This window comes from Triturus cristatus, chromosome 6 (assembly GCF_964204655.1).
Source record: "Triturus cristatus chromosome 6, aTriCri1.1, whole genome shotgun sequence".
Lineage (NCBI taxonomy): Eukaryota > Metazoa > Chordata > Amphibia > Caudata > Salamandridae > Triturus > Triturus cristatus.
In genome coordinates, this window is record NC_140589.1 from 427,547,754 (window position 1) to 427,560,179 (window position 12,426).

At 46.0% G+C, this 12,426-nt stretch overlaps 1 protein-coding gene across 1 annotated transcript in view; it reads right to left on the bottom strand.

Moving 5' to 3' along the window:
• CILK1 (ciliogenesis associated kinase 1) overlaps positions 1 to 12,426 on the bottom strand; it is a 422,614-nt gene that overhangs the window by 84,109 nt on the left and 326,079 nt on the right. The gene's annotated exons all lie outside the window — the stretch shown is intronic.

The following is a 12,426-nucleotide window of genomic DNA, read 5'->3' on the forward strand; positions in this document are numbered from 1 at the left end:
CCTACTCTTCGAACAGCTGCTTACATGTGAAGTAACATTTTCCGTTCATAGCATGTGCGGCTGCAAATAAACATACATTGCATCAACTGTAAAGCAGTTTCCTCTGATTGGAGACCAGCAGGCAGATGATGCAATGCTTGAAACAAAGTCCCTAATACAGTTTGTCCAACCATAGCTTGTTGACGAGCTAGTATGTCAACACAATAATGTTTTGCTAATGTGTGTGCTGCTGACCAAGTAGCTGCTTTGCAGATAACTCTGTGAATACAACCATATATTCCCATGTATAACAGTACTATGTGCATAACAATTATGTAGCGTTATATTTTATAAACAAATATCGATGCTGTTTTTAATGTTTTGAAGTTTCCATTGACTCAACTATGGCTGCTAAATTCCATGGTTCTACTAGGCCCAGAAGTTATTTTATTCAAAGATGCACAGTTGCACATTTCTGCAAAGCCTACCCTTGTTTCCTGTTCTTACAACCGAAATCGAAGGTTTGGGATAATAATCAGCTCAGTATTGTATTCATGAATTAAATCATCTCAAGGACGTCTTGCGCTTCCTGTGGGATAAGATCCTGCCACCTGCTCATTAGATAGGTTATTTCTGAAAGTAACATGTTTGTTACGTGATTAGGTTGCATAGATTTGTACGGAGAGAAACCCTAAATAAACACCTGAAAGAGTATTACAGAAGGTAAAGAATTTGTTTTTTCTGAGGAATGCCTCTCCCAAGGTGGTGGGCCTGTGGAATGGTTCCGATCAAAAACAGTTCTGCAGGACCGAACCGATGAAATGCCCTTCCCATCGAGCCTGGCTGTCGATGCAACAGCGCTTCATGAACGCTTGCACTAATGCCCATATTGTGCCCTGAAATATATCCAGAAGGGGCACTTAGCTACCTTCGCAGTGGTCGCAACCTTTGCTCTGGTGAAATGCTCCCTCAGACCTTCTGGAGGCTTCTACTTAGCCAATGCATTGCAGATCTTAATACAGAGGAATATCCAACTTGATAAAGTCCCTTTCTGTGCTGCCTTGCCTTTCTTTGCTCAACAGAACCCTACAAAGAATTAATCGTACAACAGGTGGTCTTTGGTGAGATCAGTATAACAACTATATGCTCTTTTGGGGTTGATACGATGGAGCTTCTCCTCCTCTATTCAAGGGGTGAGGTGAAGCAAAGAACCTTGGAAGAGTGACATGAAAAGGTAACAGCCCTTTGCAGAAAGGTTGCTTCAATCCTCAGCATCAGTGTGGCCAGAAAGAAGATGGTGTAGCGCAGCAGGCCTGAAGTAGTCTAAACCTCACTCATGCGACAAACCTAAGTTATCTCGATTAAAAAGACAGTCTTCAGAGTAAGAAGACTTAAAGGGTAGCTGTGCAGCGGCTCGAAGGGATGCACATTAGAAAAGTGAGACCCAAATTAAGATCCAACTGAGGCATCACCAAAGTTTTAGGGGAACGCCTTTATGGAATTTAATCACAACAAGTGATTTTAACAAGGATGGCTGGACTGCCAAATGCAAAAAAAATGAAAATGCTGACAAATAACCTAACCAGTGGCCACTGCAAATCCCTGTCCCACAGGTCTCTAGTTACAAGACGAAACTGTTTATCAACTAGTGGGTGTATTTCATCCCCATCATTATCAAAGACTGGCTGTCAGAGTCTGATCCAAAAATTTGTTGGCATGCTGGGGGCAGGTGGGCGGGGCATGCTTCTAGGTAAAAGCAATGGTTTGTCAGAGTCAAAATGAACCCAGACATGGTGTGTTTGAACTTTTCTGGGATAAAACCTCGGGCGAGACAAATTCAGTTCAGAGTCGGACACAACAATAGGAACAGCATCCTCTGACTGTGTCCACATGGCAGGAACTGGCATGGATCTTGGTGCCATATTTGAAGTCAGCTCTGGAGTCAGATGAACCCGAAATGGGTTCAGGAGGCACAGATGTCATCGAGGTCAGACTGGTCAGTGGCAATCCAACTGGAGGCCTCCAAGAACCGACGGTTTCCAAAGTTGAGCCAGTGGAAACCTGAAGGGTGCCAAAGATTCGCAACATGGCTTCTCTGAAAGCCTCAAACTGTTGCGACTTCAACATTGGCCCCAGAAATTCAGGGTGCATCTGGATCAACTGTAGAATCAGCTCCTCGGTAGGGGGCCAGAAGTGAGACCGAGAGACACATTGACATTCTCACAACTTCTCAGCAAGAGAGTGGTGAGACCAGGCCAAGTCCTGCTTGCCCTTCTTGTGCTTCCTCTTAAAGAGTTGGACTTTGCTGAAAACCTGGAATGTGACGTTGACCTCTCGGGGACCAGTCTAGAGATTGGGAACGGGTTTGTGTCCTCTACTCTGAGCAGGAACCTATCTTTCTATTTCAGTGTTCAACAATGTAAGACTTGGCTTTGCATTCCCGGATCACCTTTGGATTCATAAGGGCACTCTTCGCATGACTTGGATTTGTTGCCCGAACCCAAATACCAGAAACTCATCTTGTGGGGGGTCTGTCACAGACATGTTTGCGACAGTCCCTGTAAGGCTTAAACCCCATAGTTTCAAGAGGGGACATGTTCCCTTGCACACTGGAAAAAATTATATTAAGAAAAAAAAATCAAACTGACAAACAAAAAAATAAAAAAAGTTGGGAGCTAGCTTTGCATTCACATACAAAGGGGAGGAAAGAAAAGAACTGACGTCAACGTGCAGAGGTGAGCTTATACGCTAATGTGACTCGCTCGTCACTTCCATCAGAATTTATGTATTTTAGCATTGTGCTCCAGCTGACCCGTTTCTAGGGAGAGATCTGGTCAGTTGAAAAGACAATTGTCTTTTTATTACTTTGGTGTGCCATTTGCAATATTATATTAAATGCAAATTAGACTTTGGGATTTCTGATTTGTTGTGTTTTATTTTCATCAGTTAATGATAGTTTACTTAACTCCATGGTGGCTACATTTTCACTTGTACTGTGCGCCCTGAGAGGTGAGGGGAGTACATGTTTAGCGTTAGGGTAGAATGTTTGCATGCTTTTGACAATGCACCCTGCAATGCCTTCTTTAGAAATAGGGTGACCCTTATAGGGTTAGCAAAAGCAACAAAAAGTTAGTTACCCTTGTGGAAGGCTTGGCCCTGTCAATAGTACTGGAGTGTCCTCTCAACACCTAAAGTGTGTAACGCTTTTTCTGCTACAGGTTGTGCAAAGAATACAGGCCACTTAACAGTCTGATTTATGTGGAAAGGGAGACTACTTTTGGTAAGAACTTGGGATTCGTTCTAAGGACTACTCTGTACCTGTGTACATGAATGGTTGGTTCTTGAATAGTTATAGCTTGTAACTACTGATATGCCTGAGAAAAGATATAGCTACAAGAAAGGCCGCCCTCCAGGAAAGGAACTGTAAGTTGCATGAGTGGAGAGGTTCAAAAGGTAGCTCCATGAGCCTAGTGAGAACCACATCAAGGTTTCAGACGCTGGAGGTGTTCTTGGGGATATCACCCTTTAGAAACCCTCCATGCACACCCCGACTACAGGAATCCAAAAAGCAATGAGTGTTCCCTGTTCTGCATGCATGCGGCTACAGCTGCTAAATGGAGGTGCACAGAGGTGTATGCTGGACCTGCCTTTGTAAAATGTAAGGAATTATGTCTTGCATGTTAACTTTGAAAAGTCTGATTACTCAGAGATGCCGTTATGAACAATTCTTTTCCATTCAGCTGCACAGCACGCATGAGCAGAAGGTGTATGTGCCTCTCGCGAGATTTCAATACAATCCTATTATAGGTATCCAAACTACTAAGACTTCAGGTGCCAGATTTCCAGGTTGAACTGATTGGAGCCAGGCTGTCTGATTTTGCAGCATTGCTGAGTGAGACGGTGTGTTCTGATCTGAAGCCTCTCATGTGAACTGATGGACATTTCAAGTATCAAAAAGAACCTGTGTTGTCTGACCCATGTTGGGGTCTCTAGGATGAGGGTCAGTCATGATGATCTGCCTCATTCTTCTCACAACATATGGAATGAGTGGAAGAGGTGGTAAAGCATAGCCAAATATCCCTGACAAGCTCGTCCACAGTGTAATGCTCATGGACTATGGGTGTGGATGCCTGGAGGTGAAACATGAGCATTTTGCATTTTTTGGTGTTGCACAGAGATGGACGGCTGGGGTTTCCCACTGCCGGAAGTACCCATGGAGGACCTTTGGGTGAAGTTCCCACTTGTGGACTTGCTGATACATCCTGCTTAACAGGTGTGCAAAGTCATTGTTGAGCACTGGAAGGTTTTCAGCTTGGAGATAAATATTGTGGCAGATTACCCAGCGCCAGATTTTTTGTGCTAGGACAGACAGCGGTTTGTGGGGGCTTAGAGGTGGGTAGCAGGGGGTTTGGTTCAATGAGTGTGCCTGTTTCTGTATGCAGTATACTGCAGTCATGTTGCCAGTCTTTATAAAGACGACCTCGCCATGGACAAATAAGAAGAAAGCGTTGAGGTGTAGGTGAACAGCCATGAGCTACAGGTAGTTGATGTGCTTTCCGTGGCAAAGAGGGTGCAGATGCCTTGGATAGTCATGTTACCAAGATGTATCAGTGCCTTGGTCTGAAAAAGAACGGGCTGATCTTTCTGGGGATTTAGATGGACGTGGAGGCAAGACTCACTGTGACGTTGGAGGAGCTGGTAGTGAGAGTGACTGCGGTTTTGGAGTTCTTGATGCATGCTTGTCTGGTCCTTATGCCATTTGGGCACTGGGTACTGAGGAGCCTTGAATGTAAGCTTCTGCTCAAAGGTTAACCTCTGTTTTTTTATTTTTTTAATATGAGCTGATGTGCTGGATAGCTTTGGCTGAGGCGGTTTAGCCGAAATCTGGCCTTTCTGAGGATGGATGGAAAGACACTTTTGTCTAGTGCCCAGTTCTTTGTTTAGTTTCTCAAGGATGAGAGCCTCAAAAGTCTGAGTTGCAGGGGTCCTTGGCATCAACTTGGTGTCTTATTTCAGAGGCGCTCTCAACGCAGATTTCTGCTCTGAAGTTGGAGGCTTGGTGCTTTGGAGCCAGAGGGCATCATGGAGGTTGTGGCTCAATGTCTGTTGGTGGATAGTGGCCTGGCTCCAAACACTTGTCTTAATGCTGACCAGAGCACATGAGCGGCAGTGGACTGGAGGCCTGAGGACTTTTTCTTTGCCAATTCTGGGCTCGATGCCCCATGGGAGAAGTTCTCAGCTCAGTGTAAGGCCATTAAACTTGATGGGACTTTGTCTCGTGGCTCTTGGTGGTAGCTATAGCCCTCTGGGTATTATTGGTGCATGGCCCATCAGTGTTGATGGCCAAAAGCTTCCTTCTGACGCGCTCGAGGTTAAAGTCTCAGGGTTGGGCTTCGCCATCGGACTTTTACAAAGGCTCACCTCCTTCTCATTGAGAGGATCATGCTCAACGAAGATGTCTTGAGTTTTGAACAATGACCCTTTCTGCATTTTCAAGTGCCTTTCTCTCTGGGAGCTTAATGTCTTTCTTGCACCAAAAGGAGAAGAAAATAAGTTACTTACCTGTAACTGTGGTTCACCAGTACTGACATCTTTCATAGATTCACATGCTTGAATCTCTCCATCCTCAAAGTGGGAGTACAACGCTACATTTAAAAGTAGTGTAGAACATATATAGCCCAGAAGGCTAAAAACATTCAATTCAGTAACTTATCTTAATCATTATAGAAGAACCAAACTCCAGCCAATCAGGTGACAGCACCCTCTAGAACACTCCCCACAGAGACTTCACTCCCTTGAATCTTCAAGTACTAGTGATAAAATAAACATATAGGGAGAAGGTGAGCCTTCTAGGGGAAGGGGGTGGGTCGCATGTGAATCTATGAAAGATGCCAATACTGGAGAACCACAGTTCCAAGTAAGTAACTTATTTACTGCTCCGGTATTGGATCTTTCATAGATTCACATGCTTGAATCGGAATAGTTAGCAGCCAAGCAAAACCGAAATAAAGCTCACCTTATTGGAATAGGTGACGAAGGACAACCTGTCCCACTGCGGCATCTCTCTGTACTGCTGAATCCAGACATTAGTGCTGGTTAAATGTGTGTCTGCTCTTCCAAGTAGCTGCTCTACAGATGTCCTGACGAGACATGCCAGCAAAGAGAGCAACTTAGGTAGACACACTACTTGTAGAGTGCACTCATACCTTGGTTGAAAGACGTTTTCCATCCTTTCAAAGACAAAACTGCATAGCAGCACCAATCTAGCGAGCAATACTGTGTTTGGAAAGAAAATATGCTTTTCGAGGTTTACCATAAGCGACTAGCAAGTGGTTGGATTTCCTAAATTGCTGTGTACGATGCAAATAGAATTTTAGACATCTTGTAAACGTCTAATGTGTAGATATCTTTACGCTATGTTCTGCGGATTTGGAAAGAATGTTTTGAGTACGATAGTTAAGATAAGTGTCTCTGCACTTTTGAAATGTAATTGGGGTTCGTTCGTAATATCACTCTGTCCTCTCTGGATTGTAAAAAGGGTTCTTTAAATGTGAACGCTTGAATTTCACTTATTCTCCTTGCAGACGTGGAAGCTAGTAATAGTGCAGGGCGTGGCCACGCCGGTGACCTAGATGGCTGCTAGGAAATAAAGCTCCAGCTCCGTAAGCCCTTGTGACCAGAGTTACAGGCCCAAACTACAATCCTCACCCATCAGTAACGTGAGATGTGAAGGCGCCTTCCAATGCAGTGAATACTGCCATCCTCGCAGCGATACAGTGCTGGGAAGCTGAGTAACTGGGAGCGAGTGGATCAGGCCCAGAGCTCACCTCGGAGGCCCCGTGGCATCTGTGGCCAGGGGTGAACCTGAGGTCTAGGCTACCGAGCCTTGCTGGGCCAACTGCTCGCCACTGAAGATGTCTGGTGCCTCCTTGCTGCTGCAGGCCAAGATATGGGCTGCAGGCCAGGATCTGGGCTGACTGGTCATACATTAGACCAGTTATGGTCCACCAACCTGACCATAACAAACCCTGATGTCACTCCTTGTATCTGGTCAGATCACCATCTCATAAAATTTTCCATAAACAACCTTACTAAACCTAAAATACCCCTACCAGAACCTGGATACTTTAGGAGCTGGAACACCAGCGACAAAGCCCAATTCCTTGAAACCCTGGAAAATATAATTCCCATTAACCACTCCTCTATAGATAAGAGTGAGGAAAACCTGTCGGAATAGCTCTTGACAGCCAGCAATAAACATGCCCCACTTTGGAAGTTACAGCGAGCACGTCGTCACGAAGAACAGAAATGGTTTTCTGACGACCTAGAAAAGTTAAAACTTGCTCTGCGCCAAGTGGAAAGGAAATGGAGAAGCAAATACTCACCCGACGACAAATACGTCTTTCTAACTGCCCTAAGAACTTATAAAAAATTGATTCTGACCACAAAGGCAGAATACTTCTCTCTCAAAATCATCACCTCCAAACATCAATCAAAGGACATTTTTTCAATAATAAATAACTTCTCTAATCCTGATCGAGTGACATCAAAAACCACACCATGCAACCCTTAAGCGACTCCCTGAATAACTTCTTCATTGACAAACAAACCAATAAACACACAAAGGCTAGAACAAATCCCAATGATAAGCCGAGAAGCCTTTTCAGATTTACTGACCAAAGTTAGATCTGGCTCTCCTAGGGACTGCTGTCCCCCTTGGATCTTGAAAGAAGCCTTCACGGCCTGCCCAGAGCCAGCCATGGCCCTATTAAACAAATCACTATCCCAGGGACAAGTACCTGATGCCTTCAAAGAGGCGTTTGTCATCCCCCTCCTGAAGAAGCCGGAAGCAGATCCCGGAACCCTCACAAACTACCGACCTATCTCACTGCTCCCCTACATGGCCAAATTACTTGAAGCTCACGTAGCCAAAAACCTATCCACCTTTCTGGAACAGTCAGAGTACCTAGACCCTCATCAAGCAGGGTTCTGCCCAGCTCACTCCACAGAGTCAGTGATATTGTCAGTCCTAGACTCTCTGCGAGAGAAAGCGGACGGAGGCTCCCCCCAAGCCCTGGTGCTGCTGGATATTTACGCCGCCTTTGACGCGGTCGACCATAACATCCTGGTCGACTGTGTCGAGGACGCGGAAATCCAAGGATCGGCCCTTGAATGGATAAATCCTTTCTTACAAACCGCTAACAAGCGGTTCGCCTGGGAAACGTCACAACACCCAAGATTAAGAATACTTGCGGTGTCCCCCAGGGCTCCTCCCTCTCTCCGCATCTATTTAATCTATACCTTCTCCCCTTGACCCACGCACTAAAAGAAAGGAAAGTCCAGACCTTCAATTATGAAGATGACTTTCAACTGATTCTGCCGATCAATGACTCCCCCACCACCGTCCTAGAATTCCGGAGAACAATGCTGTTAATCCGCGACTGGATGAACAGCAATCCCCTCAAATTAAATCCAGACAAAACAGAAGTGATCCTCACAGGAGGCTCATTGAACCCCTGGAACTCCCACTTCTGGCCTAAAGAATTGTGACAGCCCCCCGCCCCCTCCACATCCGCCAAAACCTTGGGTGTCATAATCAATAAAGACCTCACCATGAAAAACCAAATTGGGTCCGTGATCTCAACATGCTGCTTTCAACTAAGGAAAATAAGAAAAATCAGTAGGTTCCTCACTCAGGAAGCAAAAACACAGGCAGTTCTCGCCATGGTGATATCCCACATCGACTATGCCAACTCTCTCTACCTTGGCATTCCGGCCTACCTCATCCACCGCCTCCAAATGGTTCAAAACCAGGCGGCCATCATATCACTCCACTTCTTAAGAGACTACATTGGCTTCCAATACCCCAGAGATGCGCCTTCAAGGTAGGATGCATCATCTTCAAATCCCTGAATTGCAAAAGCCCAAAATTCATCAACAATCCGATCAACAGATATACTCCTACCAGCAACCTACGATCTGCCCACATGCACCTCCTGAGCACCCCATCCTTCAGGCTAAAACGCGCTGGGAGGACAAGGTTCGCCACCCTAGGACCCAAACTCTGGAACTCTCTGCCACTTGAGATCAGATCCTGCACAAATCTCATGAGCTTCCGCAAATTGCTAAAAACTTGGCTATTTAAACAGGCATACTAGCAACATCTAGTCTAACACCTTCAGAGCAGCGCCAAGAAACCAACCTGGTGTACGTGCGCTAAACAAATAAAGTTTAACATAACAACTGGTGATGCACATGGACACCCTGAACACCGGGGCGTATGAGGCTGGCTGTGCAGCTTTAACATGGCGGCTGGCGCATAGTGACGCTGCTTCAAATACTGTCAGCAGCCCTTGGGGCAGCGCACATTTCCCCCTTCAGGCAGCGTGTCTGGCCACCGGTAAGGTACGATGGGTGCGTAGATTGTTGGCTACGCAGGGGGCTTCTTGACGCTGTGGGGGCCTCCCTGGCCTGATCGGATCGTGGTGACTAGCTGCTTTGACTGCTTATCCCCTAAGCGTGTGCCCCTGCTCACAACCGTTGCGGTGGACCATTTTAATTTCCCTAATGCTGGCACTGCTGAGCCCTGATGGAAGATGCTGAGGGGGCCATCCAAACATGCAAATGCCTGCAGGGCCATTTCTGTGCTGTTGGCCTGGCTGCTGCTCCCCTTTCTACTGTCCAGTTTCTTCAACTAATCTGTAAGCACTTGGCACAAGGGTGACAGATATCTAGTTCGACCAGCCATCACTCCATGTCTGTGTGGCGAGAAACCAAGCACTACACTGCACTATTACAAGATACTCGTGGAGACATGTCTTGTTGAGGTGCACTCACCATTGCTGTTCTGTGCGCTGCAGATGCCAGGTGAGTGCTAGGTGTCGACCGCTCACTGCCAATTTTACAAACGTTCCCTTCATTCAGGGGGTCGTGATACTGCTCTGACATTATACTGTGAATAAGATCCCTGCCCTGTATGCATGGCACCATTTGAAACGCTTACAGGCACCAAGGAGGCTGCCAAGTTCTACTTCAGATTATCATTTTCTGCCCAAAGCCTAACTACTACGCATTAACCTTAGCACAGCATAGCCAAATTGCACTGGACACCATGGGGAGAGGGACCCTAAGCAGCGTAAACTCCCATTTGAACGCACCAAACTGGCTGGAAGACCAGAACATATGTTAGACACTGAAAGAAGGGGTGCAAACAACCTACACTGACCAACTGACGGGTGCTGCAACTGCACACTGGTTTCCGATCCACTGATACACAAGCTAGCCATTAGCATCGTATTGGGAAGAGGCTTGAGCGTCATAACGTTCATTTAGAGGGTGAAGAGGAATGTATATCGGGCTTGGAGGATGGTGCTGTGTCCCTTAGTAAATGCCTAGAAAAGACTGAACGGCCGCTCAAGGTGGTTGCTGTTAAAAATTAGTACCTTGAAGAAAGATAGCGCAGGAATAACATTCACATCATTGGAATGGCAGAATCTACAGAGATGGGGTGCCCAGATCAGTCCGTAGAAAGCTTCCTTGAGGAACTTTTTGACTTGCAGAGCTTCACAACCATATTTGTGGCAGAAAAAGCCCAAAGAACATTAGGCCCCCGTCCACCACCAGGGGCCCTTCCACGTTCTATTGTAGCTCACTTAACTACAGAGATAAAGACACAGCGCTCCACCTGGCCCTTGAACGTAGCCCGCTGCAGTATTAGGGAACCACCATCTCCTTCTATCCTGATTTAACCTTAGCAGTGCATGAAGCGAGAAACAAGTTTCAGGATGTTAAAGCTGTACTCCAACAAAAAGGACTGAAATATGGCATGCTTTACCGCGCCAGACTACGTTTGGAGGTAAATGGGAAGGCTTGATTCTTCGAAACCCCGGAAGAGGCAATGACTTTCTGTAAACAGAGAGGAACTGGCAGGTCTGCATCCCTGCAAACCATGCCAGAGCACACACCTCTGGATTTGCATGCCTCAGCTAGCACGGATCTGCACCCCCCGAATGAATTGATTTTGCATTGATCTGTTGGTGTATTCTACTCTGTAAATATGCCCCAGGGCAGTCTGACCTGCATATTTATTACAATGTGTTTTTGGGATGACGTTCTTGTAAAACGTGCTTTATGTTCAACATTAGGTATCTCTTATCATAGGGAATCAGTTTGCCGTTTCGTTGCAAGCCTCTCAAGGTGTACACCGTAATGATAATTCTTGGGGGGTATTTGCTTTTTGGGATTTCACAGGGATTTTCTGGATAGTTTGGTGCCTGGGTGGGGGGAGGGGGGGGGGGGGGTGATGTAAGGGACTGTTCATGTGGGTATTGTTATTTTGCTTTTGTTATGACCCATGTCTGGAAGGGGACTATGCTATCACCATGCACACATTACCAGACACACTTTTCCCATCATGACTATGACTCCTGGCTGAGATAACTTTTTTGATGTGGGACATAAGGTGCCTAAACAATCCCCAAACGGGCAAACAAGTTCTATCATAATTCAATAGACACGAAGTTAAGGTCACCTTCTTACAGGAGATGCAACTCACCCCCAGAACACTACCGCTTTCGAAACTAGCTGTTTTATTGACAAGGAGGGACGCTAAGTGATCCTCAGGAACTTTCATCCATCATGGGGAAAGTGTACATTGACACAGTTGTACTGGGTGGGAACCTCAATATAGTACAGAATTCAGCGGTAAGACACTACCAGCATCAATACAATAGGCAAACCACAAGCCCTACGGGTTATTTAGGGTATATGAGCCACTTACTCCCTTAAAGATGCTTGGTGACACAAACATGCTAACATGCCTGAGTATACGTTCCACACGGGGATCAGTGGTGGGTGCTGCTTTCCATAGTCGCTCAGCAACTCTTAGCTTGCGTCGTTCTGAGTTCAGGGTCTCATTGAACCAAGGTTTGGAAATTTTGGAGGAGACGTTTTTTTCTTGGAGGTGCGCTGTGGAGTCCATGATTTCAAGCATAGTGGAATTGTAGAAGGATGTGAGGTCATGTACATCAGTCATGTCCGCCGTGGGGGGTCAGGGCGGAGTTGCATCGATTTACCAGGGTGATGGGGTTGATATTTTGCAAGTTCCTTTTCCATTGCTTAGACTTAGAGAGTTGGCCTCTTTTTTTAATTACCTTGATATTAATGTAGAAGAGGATGCACTGATGATCAGTCCAGTCACATGGGGTGATGGATTCTAATAAGACGGTGTTCGCTTTTGCTATGATGAGGTCCAGTGTCTCTCCCTTATTATGAGTTGGGCTGTCACAAAATTGAGATAGGTCCTGGTCTGATAGAAATGCTTTAAGACAACCTACACTGTGATCGTTTGCGTTCGTCCAGTGGAGATTCAAGTCACCCAAGAAAATTTGAGGCACCTGTGAGTTGGCTTTGGATCCAATGACTTCCATTAGCTCGTCGATGAAAGTC